General features: G+C 32.7%; 1 non-coding gene across 1 annotated transcript; it reads right to left on the bottom strand.

The window, feature by feature from the left end:
* Positions 1–1,308: 1,308 nt before the first annotated feature.
* On the bottom strand, positions 1,309–1,380 carry TRNAT-UGU. Its single transcript has one exon. It is a non-coding gene; the product is annotated as a tRNA-Thr (tRNA).
* Between the last annotated feature and the right edge of the window lie 12,915 nt (positions 1,381–14,295).

The raw sequence follows: 14,295 nt of genomic DNA, 5'->3' as shown, positions 1-14,295 counted from the left end.
TGGAAACTAGACTATTTCCAAAATGAAAGATTGAAGATGACAAACTCAAAGAAGATTAATAAAATAACATATCATATCGAATTGATTTAAAAGGTTACAAGATACAAAAGACTTTATATAAGATGTCAAACCCTTATTGTGATCTTTCTAATAACCATAAAATATTAGATATATCTTTCTAATAAATCTTATAATTTACAATGAATCTATTTAAGAATTAACCCTTATATATACTTATTTTATATTGTGATAACTACTTTATATATATATATATATATATATATATATATATATATATATATATATATATATATATATATATATATATATATATTAGGAAACTTATATTATAGTAACCATTTTATATATTTTTTAAATAAAATAAATCTCTTAAATAATTAGTAAACTATAAATATTTAAAATAATAATAATAAACCACCTTGAATATATATTTTCTAATTATTATAATCTTTCATGGTCTTACATTTAATTTATGTATGCACAAGCTTGTCTAATGTATATTGTTAGACATGTCTAATCAATATATAGATGTACTCATCTAGTGCCTGTGTATAGACTCGTTTAATTAGTGTATGGACATACGTTATTCTAAATGACTATATATTTAAGGTTTACATGGCTAGTTTAAACGACGAAGTAATTAAAAATTATAAAAGGATAAAATTAAGAATAAGAAAAATTGTATTGAAGAAATATAATTAATGCTTTTTACCTATAAGTTATTCTTTAATAATAAATATATAAAATTATGTTGGAAAAAAATTTAATGATGGGTAAAATGCATCTAATGACACACATTAAAAGAAGTAATTATTTATTTATTTTAAAAATTCATGAATCTTTAAATTCATTTTAGGGACGCATATCATGATTAAATTCAATTTCAACATTGACATAATTGACGATTCAAACATTAGGTGGACATTTTAAATTATAATAGATAATAAATTATTTTACAAAATAAATTAAAATATATTTTTTAAATTTAATTTTATTAAATGACTAAGTAGTAAAAAATGATAACACCAAAAAAGTAGTATAAAAATGAATCAAAAAAAGTCATGGGTAAAAACGTAAATTAACTCTCTAAAGACATATGGCAAAAAAAATGTTAAATGACAAACTAACAATTGGGGCACTTGTTAACAAAATAAAAATGGGTAAGCAAGTAACTTTCCTAGATAATAGATAAGTTATTTGATAATATGTGCAACTTTCTTTTTCTATATAGCTTTTATGCATCAATATTGGTATTCCATTTTTGTAAAATGAAAAATCTTTTAAAAATGCCTTCATGCAGGATCGAACTACAGACCTTCAGTTTACAAGACTGACACTCTACCACTGAGCTATAAAGGCTTGGTACTTTAAATCATTTAAATTCAATTTGTTTTCCTCAATTATGTCATTAATTTATTGGATTGGAGGAACTCTTGTACAATAATATGAAGAATGCACATTTATATGAGATACATTATAATAGATTAGGTTAGACAAATGATATAATACAAAGGCATCATATTTTTTTAGATAAGGGTATAAGGGCCACAATATATATGATATTTTTGTATGAATGAACTCAATGAATGGGGGTGGTATGTGATGGAGGAGCTCCCATCAGTATGTCAAAGGGTAATGAGTTGACCATGCTTATATACATTATTGTGAATATGGTATATGGTGATGATTTGGGTTGGTTTTAGCAAATTGAGTTTATATGAGAAAAAGTAATTTCATACATGGAAAGAAATACAACAAGAAATTTTGAAGTTGGATGAAGAATTCACTAGTAGGCATTATTGTGGATGAGTAATAAATATTAGATTGAGATGCATGATTGTATATGCAATGATTTGTGATGATTACACAGGGAAGTAAAGCAAAGGATTTGCAGTAAATGCTTAATATACATGTGAAAGGCATACACCTTTGAATTATATACAAATGTTGACTTCTTCTATATTTGGGGATTTGGAATGAACCATCTTCTCTTGGATTGAGTTTTCACTTCCTCTGATAGGGAAATATTTACTCTCTCAAGCGTAGTCAGACTTAGTCTCCTTCCATAAAGGTTAATTTATTTCTCCCGTTGTTGTTGTATTCCATGTATTTTTAAGTTTCTTTTTTCAATTTGACCTTTGACCTTCATGTTATAAAAACTTTCTCTTTAGAATTCTTTTCAAAATTTCTCTCTGCCTTCTCTCTATTTTTCTCATTCCACCACTCATTTGTTTGATGATCAAGAACCACTACTGGAGTCAACAAAAAACTGAATATAAATTATTTATCAGAATTGAAAACCAGGTAAGTTCACTTGAATATTTAATTCTAGTGAGCTCTACGGGTCTGAACATTGGACACCAACACTATGCCGCAAGACATGGGCTTAGTGACATTGTGTGCAATATCCCTACTTTTAAATAATTATAACATTCATTTTATCCTTATTAAAAAAAAAAAGAGGTTAGAAAATCGTACACTTTAACTCCTAAGGTTAAGTTCATGTTTTGTATTATATTTACACAAATTTTGAACATTGAAAAGTAAGTCAAGTAGTTTTTAGTAAAACTAAAATAGTAATGAAAATGAATAATAAGAACATAAAAAACATAAAAATATTAATTAAAAAGTTAATTAATAAAATATTATTAATTATTTTATATATATATATAGAGAGAGAGAGTGAGAAAGAGATAGAAAGATTTTAAAAGTCTGCACACTTTATTGTATTGACCCGGAACAACACACCCTCCAAGTTGAGTCACATGAATTTGCTCCTCTACTTCACCATTCAGAAAAGTAGTTTTAACATCGATCTAGTGTATCACTAGCTTATAAATAGCTGTTAGAGCCAACAATACTAAAAAAGAGCAAATCCTAACCACAAGAGCAAATGTGTCAAAGTAATCTATGTTGGGTTTTGGAGTAAAACCTTTTGCTACTAATCTTTGCTTACATTTTTCTATGGATTTATCAAGGTGATACTTTTTCTCAAAGATCCACTTACAACGAATGGGTTTTTATCCTTTAAGCAAACCTACTAAGGTCCATGTATTATTTTTCTAAATTGATTCAATTTCAGTCTTGATGACCTTATCTCATTGTTTTTGCAGTAGGAGCACTAGTAGCCTCTACAAAGCTTGGTGGATCATAATAAACGAGATAAGTATAAAAATGATCTCAAAAAGAAGTTTCCTTCCTCTATCTTTTACTTCTTCTCAAATCCTCACACATGGCATCACAATTAGTATATATAGGTTGATTAGATGTATCACTAACCTTTAAAGGAAATATATGTTCAAAGCACTTAACATTTCTTATCTCCACTATAGCATTATGCTCAATCAAATAACTTTTAAGAACAAGAAACCTATAGGAAACACTTTGTTCAACATAGCCTAAGAACATACAATAAAAGGTTTTAGAGTCTATTTTCCTTTTCTTGGGATAGGGTAACATTGCCTTAACTAAACACCCCCACACTCTTAGATATTTAAGATTAGGTTGATAACCTCTCTATAGCTCATATGGAGTTTTACTCGTTTTCTTATGAGGTATTCTATTTTGTAAAAAGCATGCAGTAAGAAAGGCTTCTCCCCAAAGGTTATCAGGTGCACTAGAACTAATAAGCATGACATTCATCATTTCCTTAAGAGTTTTATTCTTTTTCTTAGCTAATCCATTAGACTCACGTGAATACGGTGGGGTTACTTCATAGATAATACCTTCTCTAACACAATAGTTGTTAAACAATACATATTCACCACCTTTATCTAATCTAATCCTCTTAATTTTCTTATTCAATTGATTTTCTACTTTCGCTTTATAAGTTAAAAATACATCAAAGACTTCATCCTTATGTTTGATTAAATACACTTTTGTGTATCTCGAATAATCATCTATAAATATTACAAAATAATTTTTGCCACCTCTAGACTTAATTTTTTAAAATCAGCTAGATCAGTTGCATTATCCCTAACAACTCAGTTTGATATTCTACAAAATGACAAACTTTCTTTGTTATTCCAGATTTTAGAAATATGTCACATTTACTTCTCTACTTATCATGCATATTGATTTATTCTAGTCGTTGTAATTTCATAACATACAAGGAATTTACATGTCCTAATTTAGTATGACACACATCGTACGAGTCAATAACATAGGCAGATGAACAAGGTTCATTAATAATTTCGAAAATATTGAGTATAAAGAGACCTTAATCACAATATCCCTTCCCTATAAACATGTTATTCTTTGTCATAAAAATCCTATCAAAGTCAAATGACACTTTAACCCCAACTTTTCCTAACATGGCCATAGAGATTAAATTAACTTTGATTGATGTCACATGTAGCATACACTCAAGGCTAGAGATTTGTTGTCATGGAATCACCGAGATACACATGTTCTTCTCCATCCCCACACTTGTGTTGGAGGTAAAAACACTTTTGTTTGAACATATGTGCCTAGTAGCACAAGAGTCTACCACCCATTGGCTCACATTGGTCACAAGATTTGTTTTAGAAAAGACTGTAATAATTATATCTTTTCCTTTGGTTATTTTGCCAAAGGAGGATTGTCATTCCTAACCCTATTTACTCTATTTTCCTTAAAAGTGGGGTTAAATGCAATGGGATGAGATTTTTTAAAATTAATTTTACTCTTGTGATCAAGATTTCCTCGTACCTTTTGAGCTGTAGCAGATAAATTCCTAGCCCTTGTAGAACCACACTCTTTAGTGTCTTTATTGGTATCTTGGATATTCAAAATATCCAAGAAAGGTTTCACAAAGATTGTTTATGTTCTACAAACACTGTTTGACATCTCTAGTGTATAGTTGGTGTCGACGTCCATATCGTCAGCTTGTAAGTCCTTACAATTGTTGTAAAAGCTGACGAAAACACGAAAAAGATTGACATCCTAAGGCATGTAGATTCACTACCTTCAAGGAATTATTTGTGGTGTATTGCGCAAGCCCCCTAGGATACAATAGGAACTTCCCAAATTTTTTTAGGATCTAAAAAACTAGTAAGAAATTCTCTTAAAGAATAAATAAATAACCCAAGGCTTCCTCTAGCCTCCTTCCTTGAGTGTTGGCCTAACCTCACTTGAGAGCCTCTACAATTCACCATCATTGAACCATATACTCTCTATTACTCATTTCTTTTACGCCTTCAACCTCTATGGATTATCTCCTTTCATCTGCATAGATACATAACTTGAAGATGGATTCATCATATGGTATCATAAGCCTTGTTTGACGTAGGATTATCTTAGTTCTTTTTAACATTCATGAATATAGTGATGATTTCTTAAGAAAATTAAGTGAAAATTTCCATTATACATTAAGATAACATGCTACACTAGTGCAGGGAAGAGAATATGTCGCGGTTATTTTGGCTTTTTGGCTTCGGTTTTACACCCGAGACATATGCTGGCAAGGTAAAAAGATATGTTTATGCCTCGGTTATGAACTGAGGCATATGCGAAGGTTACTGCCTCGGTTTTAGAGGGAACCGAGGCCTAATGTGCATTTTAAATTTAAAAAAAAAAGTATTTTCTGACCCAATAACAGCATCACACATAGTCATGATCCTTGTAAACACACATACACCAACCACAGTGTGCCACATCATCATCTTCAACCTTCTCCCAAATCAGAAACCCTAGCCACCATTCAAACCCTAAATGCCGCCAGTGTGTCGTCACCACCATCTTCGACCACCGCATCACGCCGGAACAGCTTCACGACGCCTTCATTCATCTCGCCGGCGACGTAGAACAACCTTTCTTCACCACTATATCTGAACAGAAAACGTGAAACATCCCACGGCTAACCACCGTGACCCAAATCATGACTTCGACACACACATCAATGTTCGAAACCCATAGGATAGTTTTACGATTTGAAAAAGGAGAAGCACATACCTACAAGCAAGATTGAATGACGACAATGGAGGCGGCTTCACAACCTCTACGACGACAACAATGGAAGAGCCTCGCCCGACGAAGGAGGGCCGTTCAACGGCAGACCGGTGGTGGAGAGATGAAACTGCAGCTACGTGGAAGAAGGAACCTTTGCGTTCTACAACAATGGCGTTCGCAAATGGAAGAAAAAAAGTTGTCGCTGCACCACGTGAAGAAGATGAACAGTGGCGCGATTTCTTTTAAACCCTAAGAAGGCTTATTGCCTTGGTTGATTTTAAACCAAGGCATAAACATATATCTGCCTCAGTTATATGTGACCCGAGGCATATTCCACTCGAAAAGCAATCAAATATGCCTCGGTTAAAATAGACCCGAGGCATAAACATCTATCTACCTCAGTTAAATATGACCCGAGGCATAAAAGTCTGCCACCAATTTAAAAATATCAATGCAGTGGGAAAAATAAAAAATTTAGGGGGTTTATGCCTCAATTCTAAGTACAACCGAGGTATAAAAGTTCGAAAAATTTACAAAAGTGCCACCACGTCTTCATATGCCTCGTTTGCAGGTGAACCGAGGCATATAGAGCGCGGTAAAAAACCCATTATGCACTAGTGCTATCTAGATGTGAAGGTTCATTTCACCAAGCTCTAGGAAAGAAGAAAATGCATTGATTCAAATTAGAAAAGAAAAGTAGAATGCATGAGCAAGTAAAACTCGAGAGCAAACACTATGAAAACCGAGAACAATGAAAGGGAAATAAAGCATAAAAGGGAAAGGAAAGAAATGGAATGATATGAGAAGCACACCACTACAAAGGAAAGGCCAAAGCCATGGATTCCTTTGAAGATAAATGATGGTGCCACCACTTGAGTCTAGGCTCAAGATAAGGCTTAAAAGTAGTCACTCCCTAGGGAGGAAACTCCCATAATGGTTGATACACAAAGGTGTCTTAAATTCTCCAAAATGTTCAACTCTTTTACAAGTGTTAGAGGTCCCTTTAAATAGAAGTGTTTAAGGGCCTCTAAGAAAAACACATAAGTTCCAAAAAGGGCTACAAAGTAAATAATAAACTTAGAATCTAGAAGGTAGGTCAAAAAAGGAGCACATGTGCATGTTCTAGAAGCCAAGGCAAGGATGAATGCTCCTTCTAGATGCTTCTAGATGTCTTGGTGGCCAAGGCATGTGGTAATCCTTTCTAGATGTTTTTAGAAAGCTTTGCTCCTTCTCTCTCCTCCACATATGCTTTCCATAAGCCATCGAACACACCACTTGTTTTTCCTTTGCGCCACCTTTTAATCATCCTACAAAGCAAGTGAAATTAGATTAGCATGTTGGCTTAGGTTAAGCTAATCTTGAGTCAACAAGTCAACCTAAGGTCAAGGTCAACAAGTAAACTTAAAATAGTCAACCAAGCTAACTTCATGGAATTCAAATTAAGAAAATGCTAAACAAGGATAAAGATGGAAAAGCCTCCCTTTTTGTCATGCTTCTTGTAATCCTCCTTGGGTTGACTTCCATAGTGTTATGCAAGGTGGTCATGCCTTCACCATGCTCCCTTTCTTAATTTGACCATGAATTCTTAAGCCTTACATCAAAAGGAGAAAGATCACTTACACTGAAAGAGTTACTTATGTTATAGCTTGAGTGTAAGTCTAACTCATATGCATTGTTATTGATCTTTCTAAGGATTTGGAAAGGTCCATCCCCTCTTGGGAGAAATTTGAACTTCTTTTGAGTAGGAAACCTTTCCTTCCTCAAGTGAAGCCACACCCATATCCCCTCCTTGAAGAGGATTTCCTTACTTCCCTTGTTGCCATCCTCTTGATATTTCTTCACCTTTTTCTAAATGGTTTCCTTGACTTGTGCATGTAAGTCTTGGACCATTTGGGCTTTGGCTTGCCTATCTTGGAAATTCCAAACTTCATGAGTGGGAAAGGGAAGAAGATCTAGAGGGATCAAGGGATTGAACCTATAGACGACCTCAAAAGGAGAAAGAGAAATGGTGGAGTGCACAACCCTATTGTTTGCAAATTCTATGTGAGGGAGAAGGTTTTTCCACTCCCTAATGTTCTTTAACTATCATACATTTCAACATTTGACCTAAAAGTCCTATTCACCACCTCAGTTTGGCCATCACTTTAGGGGTGACAAGTGGTAGGAAAAAGAAGTTTGGTGTCAAGCTTCCCCCACAAAGTTCTCCAAAAATGGCTCAAGAACTTTGTGTCCCTATCACTAACAATGGTCCTAGGGATGCCATGTAGTCTCACAACTTCCTTAAAGAAGAGGTTTACAATATAAGTTGCATCATCCACCTTGTGGCATGGAATACAATGGGCCATTTTGAAAATCTATCCACAACCACAAAGATGGAATCCTACCCTTTCTTTTCCTTGGGAGCCCTAAAAATAATCCATGGAGATGTTAACCCAAGGCATAGAAGGGATGAGTAAGGAAGTGTAAAGACCATGGGGTTGGACTTTGGACTTGGCTTTTCATGCATGTTATGCAAGATTTACAATGCTTTTCTACATGCTTTCTCATTTGAGGCCAATAAAATTGCTCTTTTAAGACCTATAGAGTCTTGTTAGCCCCAAAATGCCCCATTAAACCTCCCTCATGTGCTTCCCTAATGAGTGAAGGTCTTAGAGAATATTGGGGAATGCAAAGCCTTTTACCTTTAAAAATGTATTGATTGAGGAGGTAAAAGTTATAGCTTGCCCCTAGGTGGATTTTACTAAAGATGGAGGAAAAGTTAATATCCTTGGCATATAATTCCTTATATGATCAAAACGAAGGAACTTGGCTTCATGCATGGAAAGGAGGGCATGCCTTTCTGAAAGCCCATTCGCCACCACATTAGCCTTTCCTTGTTTATGTTTGATCATATAGGGAAATTGTTCAAGGAATTTTACCCCCCGTGAATGCCTCTTGTTAAGCTTACCTTGGCTCTTCAAGAACTTAAGAGATCCATGATCACTATGGACCACAAATTCTTAGAGAGAAGGTAATGTTGCCAAGTTTGCAAGGTCCTCACAAGAGCATAAAGCTCTTTATCATAGGTAGAGTAGTTAAGATGAATTTCCTTGAGCTTTTCACTAAAGTAGGCTATAGGGTGTCCTTCTTGGAGAAGCACGACCCCAATACCTACAGTGGAAGCATCACACTCAATTTCAAAGGTTTTGGAAAAGTTAGGAAAACATAAAAGTGGTGAATTGATCAATTTTTCTTTCAAAGTTTCAAAGGCCTTTGTTTGATCAATTCCCCACTTGAAGTCCACACCTTTCTTGACCAATTCATTTAAGGGTGCGACTATGGTGCTAAAATTGGCACAAATCTCCTAGAAAAGCTAGCCAACTCATGAAAAGACCTTAGCTCACTCACACTCTTGGCGGTAGGCCAATCTTTGATGGCCACCACTTTCTCTTAGTCCACACGGACCATAGGAAGATCACATGATCCATTCCAAAGATGCATTTATCCATGTTAGCATACAAGGATTCCTTTAAGGTTTCTAGCACTTCCTTTAGATGATGTAAGTGGTGTTCTTTAGACAAGCTATAGATGAGGATGTCATCAAAATAAACCACTACAAACTTGCCTAAGAACTCTCTAAGAACATGATGCATGAGTCCAACTTAACCTAGAGGGTTGCCCTAATAAAGCCATCACTCCTCTCTCCTAAAGAATCCATCACTCAAGACAAAATTAGAATTGGAAATAAAGATGAGTTGTCAAAACCAACTAGCTATGGTACTTGGTACAGGAGGTGAAGGAGCTCCAATAGACACAAGGATACACCATAAGTGACCTGCTCCAACAACTTGCTACCTAGGTGGTTGATTAAGATGAATTAGTTAGTTAATCTAGTTAAGAGTTAGCTTAGTGTTAAGAGGGAACTTTGACGGTTACCACAACCTGTAATAGGCACTCTTAGGGGATGAAAAATTGTTCTATATGCTATCACCAATCATATGGACCACACCATACGAACCCCAACACACATCATTAAATCATTCTCGATTCTATGCTCACTACACCACCATACATTTTCCTCTTATTTTCTTTTCTCTGTTTCCACTTTGCTTATACATTTTTGGGATAATCCTTAGAACAATGACAACAGAATAGGTATTGGATTAAGGATCTCCTATTTTTCATCATTTTTGTGAGTATTACTTTCATTTGTAACCGATTCTTGCTGTTTTGAATGAATGAATCTTCAATTTCAATTTTGCTATCATGTGTCCTTACACTTTTAATTCCATTTTCTACTAATTAATTCATAAGTGAGTTTTGAATGGTTGAGATGTATGATTCAATATATTATTGGATTTAAAGTGTAAACATGATGAATTCAAGTAGATGCACAATCATCTAAATTTTCTCAAATGTCTTTTGGGTAGAATCTTGTGCTTAACCAACCAAAACTGACTCATTCTTCTTAGTTCGGCAAAACCATTCACACACACACACACAGTTTCATCTAATTTCATTTGTAAATTTTGTGATGCCATACGTGTTGCATTCAATGCATTTCTACATAAAATTTGTGATTCATTATGTTTAATTTTGCACTAGCACATATGAATGTTAATTTCGTTAAACCAGGGTTCATAAATTGGGAATTTACGATTTACTTAATCATTTTACATGATTCTTGTTTCTATGTATAATAAAGATTAGTCCAAACCACTTTGCATCATAACATCGTTGTTCCATTCAATCTAAGTTGATTTGCGAAGCTATCCTTGTAAGACCCGAGAAAATTAAAAAATAAATAAATATTTATTTAATAAATGCAAGGACAGGAGTCCCTATGTTAATTAATATGATTATTATGGTTATTATTATAATAATTAATCTTTGTGACTCTATCACTCATATGATTCTTATGATTCTTCTTTTTAACTTGGCATGATGTTTAGAGTTTTCTTCTAAATACGACACACTTATGATTATTATTTATTATTATTACTATTATTATTTTATTTTACAATTATTTTATTATTATTTTTATTATTATCATTGTCTTATTTTATTAATGATTTTATTATCATTATTATTGTTTTATTATTATTGCTTTATTTTATTATTATTATTATTATTATTTTATCTTATTAGTATTACTATTTTATTATCATTATTTCATTTTATTTTATTATTATTATTATTATTTTTTATTTATTAATATAATAAAAATTATTATTATTTATATTATTGTTATTATTTTTATTTTTATTATTATTTTTATTATATTATTATTATGGTTATTTATATTTATATTATTGTTATTATTTTTTGTTTTATTTTATTTTATAAAATTTTTATTATTTTATTTTGCTATTATTTTATTATTATTGTTATTATTTTATTTTATTGATGATTTTATTATCATTTTTATTTTATTACTAGCATACACACATATACGTGAAATTATATTAGTAGGTGATGATAATGTAATGTTATTAAGTTATAATATATAAAATAAAATTATATTTATAAAAAATAAAGTGAAATATATCAGAAAAGATGAGAAAATAACTATTGATAAATAGAAAAAAAGAAAATAGCTGAGATAGACGATTTTATAAAAGGGTTTGTAAAAGTAACGGTAAATTTTTAAAAATTTTATAAATAATTATATTTTAAAGGGTAAAATTAGTATTTTGAAATGTGGACACAAAATAATTATATTGTTTTACTATTATTCCTTTATTTTATTTTGTTATTATTTTATTATTGTGGTTTATCTTATTAGTATTATTATTTTATTATTACTGTTTCATTGTATTTTATTATTATTTTCATTACTATTATTTTTATTTTTATTATTTTATTTTATTATTATTATTGTTGTTGTTATTGTTGTTGTTGTTGTTGTTATTTTTAGGGTTAAATATGTTTTTAGTCCCTTAACTTTCAGTGACTTTTGGAATTAGTCTATTTTGAAACTTTAGACCAATTTAATTCTTCATCTTTCGAAATATGTGGATTTAGTCTTTTAATCAAATTTTGTTAAGTTTATTTGATATTTGGTATGCATTTGAAGATTGTATTTAAGTTGTTTATACTATTTAACACATTTTTTTAAGTCAAATACTATTATGAAACGTGCTTAAAATGTCAAATAAACTTAACAAAATTTGATTAAAAGGACTAAATCCACATATTTCGAAAGATGAAGGACTAAATTGGGCCAAAGTTTCAAAATAGACTAATTCCAAAATTCAATGAAAGTTAAGGGACCAAAAACATATTTAACCTTATTTTTATTATTATCATTATTACTATTTTATTCCACGTGTAATATTTTAGGGGCAATGAATATGTGTTTTTCCTTATTTGTATATTATTTGGTTGTCCAGGATTGTGTGTTGGGTATGACACTTTGTTTTGATGATTTTATGTGAATTTATTGTGATTCTTTGGTATGTATGAAACAAGGATATGGTGTTCATATGTTGACATACACATATAGAAGATCCATTGATGTGTTTGGTGGATATTGATTAGGAATGTGGATATTTATCTAGCTGTGTTTTATGTATGACTATATGATATTGTGTACTTAAGTTCAACTTAAAGATATGAAAGTGTATCTACTTGTTAGGGATGCATGTTTTGCATGAATTGAGTGTCTTGTGTAAATAGGTTCACTGGAACCTATTCTGGAGTGCAAAAAACTAGTAAATTACTAGTTACTGGTGTGCCGCCTAGCGGAACAATGTAAACCACCAGGCGATAGGCCACAAAGTGAACTTTGGAGCAAAACCCGAGAGTTGACGCCTAGTGGTGCAGGATGACCTACGAGGCGAAATTTTTGAAATTAGGCTAAACCCAATTCCAAAGGGTTGGCGCCTAGCGGCGCGAGTTTTGAACTTGGAGCAAATTCCAATGGGCTGGTGCCTGGCACGAGAAGTTTTGCCAGGTGGCTTGTGTCATTTTCACCAAGCGACACTAAGGTCGTGTTAGGTGACGCAGAGCATGTTGTTGGATTTGTTTAGGGATTGCTACAAGACTCTAGATGATGGTCTTTGAGGAGATGACTTGTTGGGGGCCTAATTATGAGTGTATCTTGTATTGGGGTAACACATGACAACTCGAGGTTGTAGCCTAGTGGTTTGGAAGTCCAGTGGAGTGTGCGAGATCGTGACTTGTACGAATGGGTTGCGGAAGATTTCCCTCTTCGGTGTTATCCGACGAGTTTGGTAGTCTTAGGACAAATACGGACTATGGTTTGTATTGGGGAACTCCACTTGGTGTTGCGGATTGTGGCCGTGACAAGATTATTTCCACGTGTGGACTATAGGTGGTGGCCTATAGTCGGAGGGGGGTGGCGAGTAGACACTCGTGGCAGCAAGTATCAACTAAAGGAAGCATAAGAGGGTGTAGAATCTGGATGCTCACGGAGACGACCGTGGGGGTGGGGGGCTAGTGACTAAATATGGTACTTTTGTGAGGGTCGTCTAATTAAGTTAGTAAATTGGGTTTTTGGGGTTGTTTTCTTTTATATTGTCATCATTTTCTTTTATTTTGAGCTCACCCTATTTGTTTGTGTTTGTCGATGATCGTGTAACTTGTTACGCAAGAGTAGAGGATGTTACAGGTGGAGCTATTGAAGAGTAGCGCCGGAGAAAGGGCTTACATGGGGATATTTTTTAAAGACGTATTTATCTCATTCGTTTTCGTGGAATATGAACTTGGAGTTGTACTCTTTTAATTGAATATTGGTTTTGGAATTTGTTTTCATTTAGCGCAATTAATAAAGATGAAAATTTTTCCCGTGTTTTGAGTAAGATGAATAATTAAATACAACTATTTAATGATATCATATTTTATTTTAATTAAATTAGTAATATTCTACCGGGATGTTACAATCATTCACTTTTGCATACGTATACACTCATAGACATTCATTCATCATCATATTCTCTGCATATCACCTTCCAATTCCATTTCCAGTTATTGCATTTAGTCAATTCATGCATTAGGAAGCATATTTTGATTAGGTTGTTCATAATTTCATAAAATTGGTTTATTACTATGCATTAGTTGCTTAGGAATTTCATCAAACACCATACATGAATTTTACTTCTCTTAGTCATTTCATCAAACACCTTGCATCCATACATTTCCATACCATTTTCAGTTCATTTTAGCATCTGTTTTAGTAGATTTTATAGAGATTTCCTCCAATTCACCAAGCTTGTTCAAGAATCATTTAAAGTTCAATTGCCTATCCTAAGACTAATCCTTAGTTAATCACTACACTACATAGGCAGTGAGAAAATTAAGTTTTGACTAAATCTTACGCGACTAAAGGTTTATCAAACATTATGA

The sequence above is a fragment of the Vigna unguiculata genome, chromosome 9, assembly GCF_004118075.2.
Source record: "Vigna unguiculata cultivar IT97K-499-35 chromosome 9, ASM411807v1, whole genome shotgun sequence".
NCBI lineage: Eukaryota > Viridiplantae > Streptophyta > Magnoliopsida > Fabales > Fabaceae > Vigna > Vigna unguiculata.
Note: the sequence above shows the minus strand (reverse complement) of the source record. Positions and strands in the feature narration are given on the sequence as shown.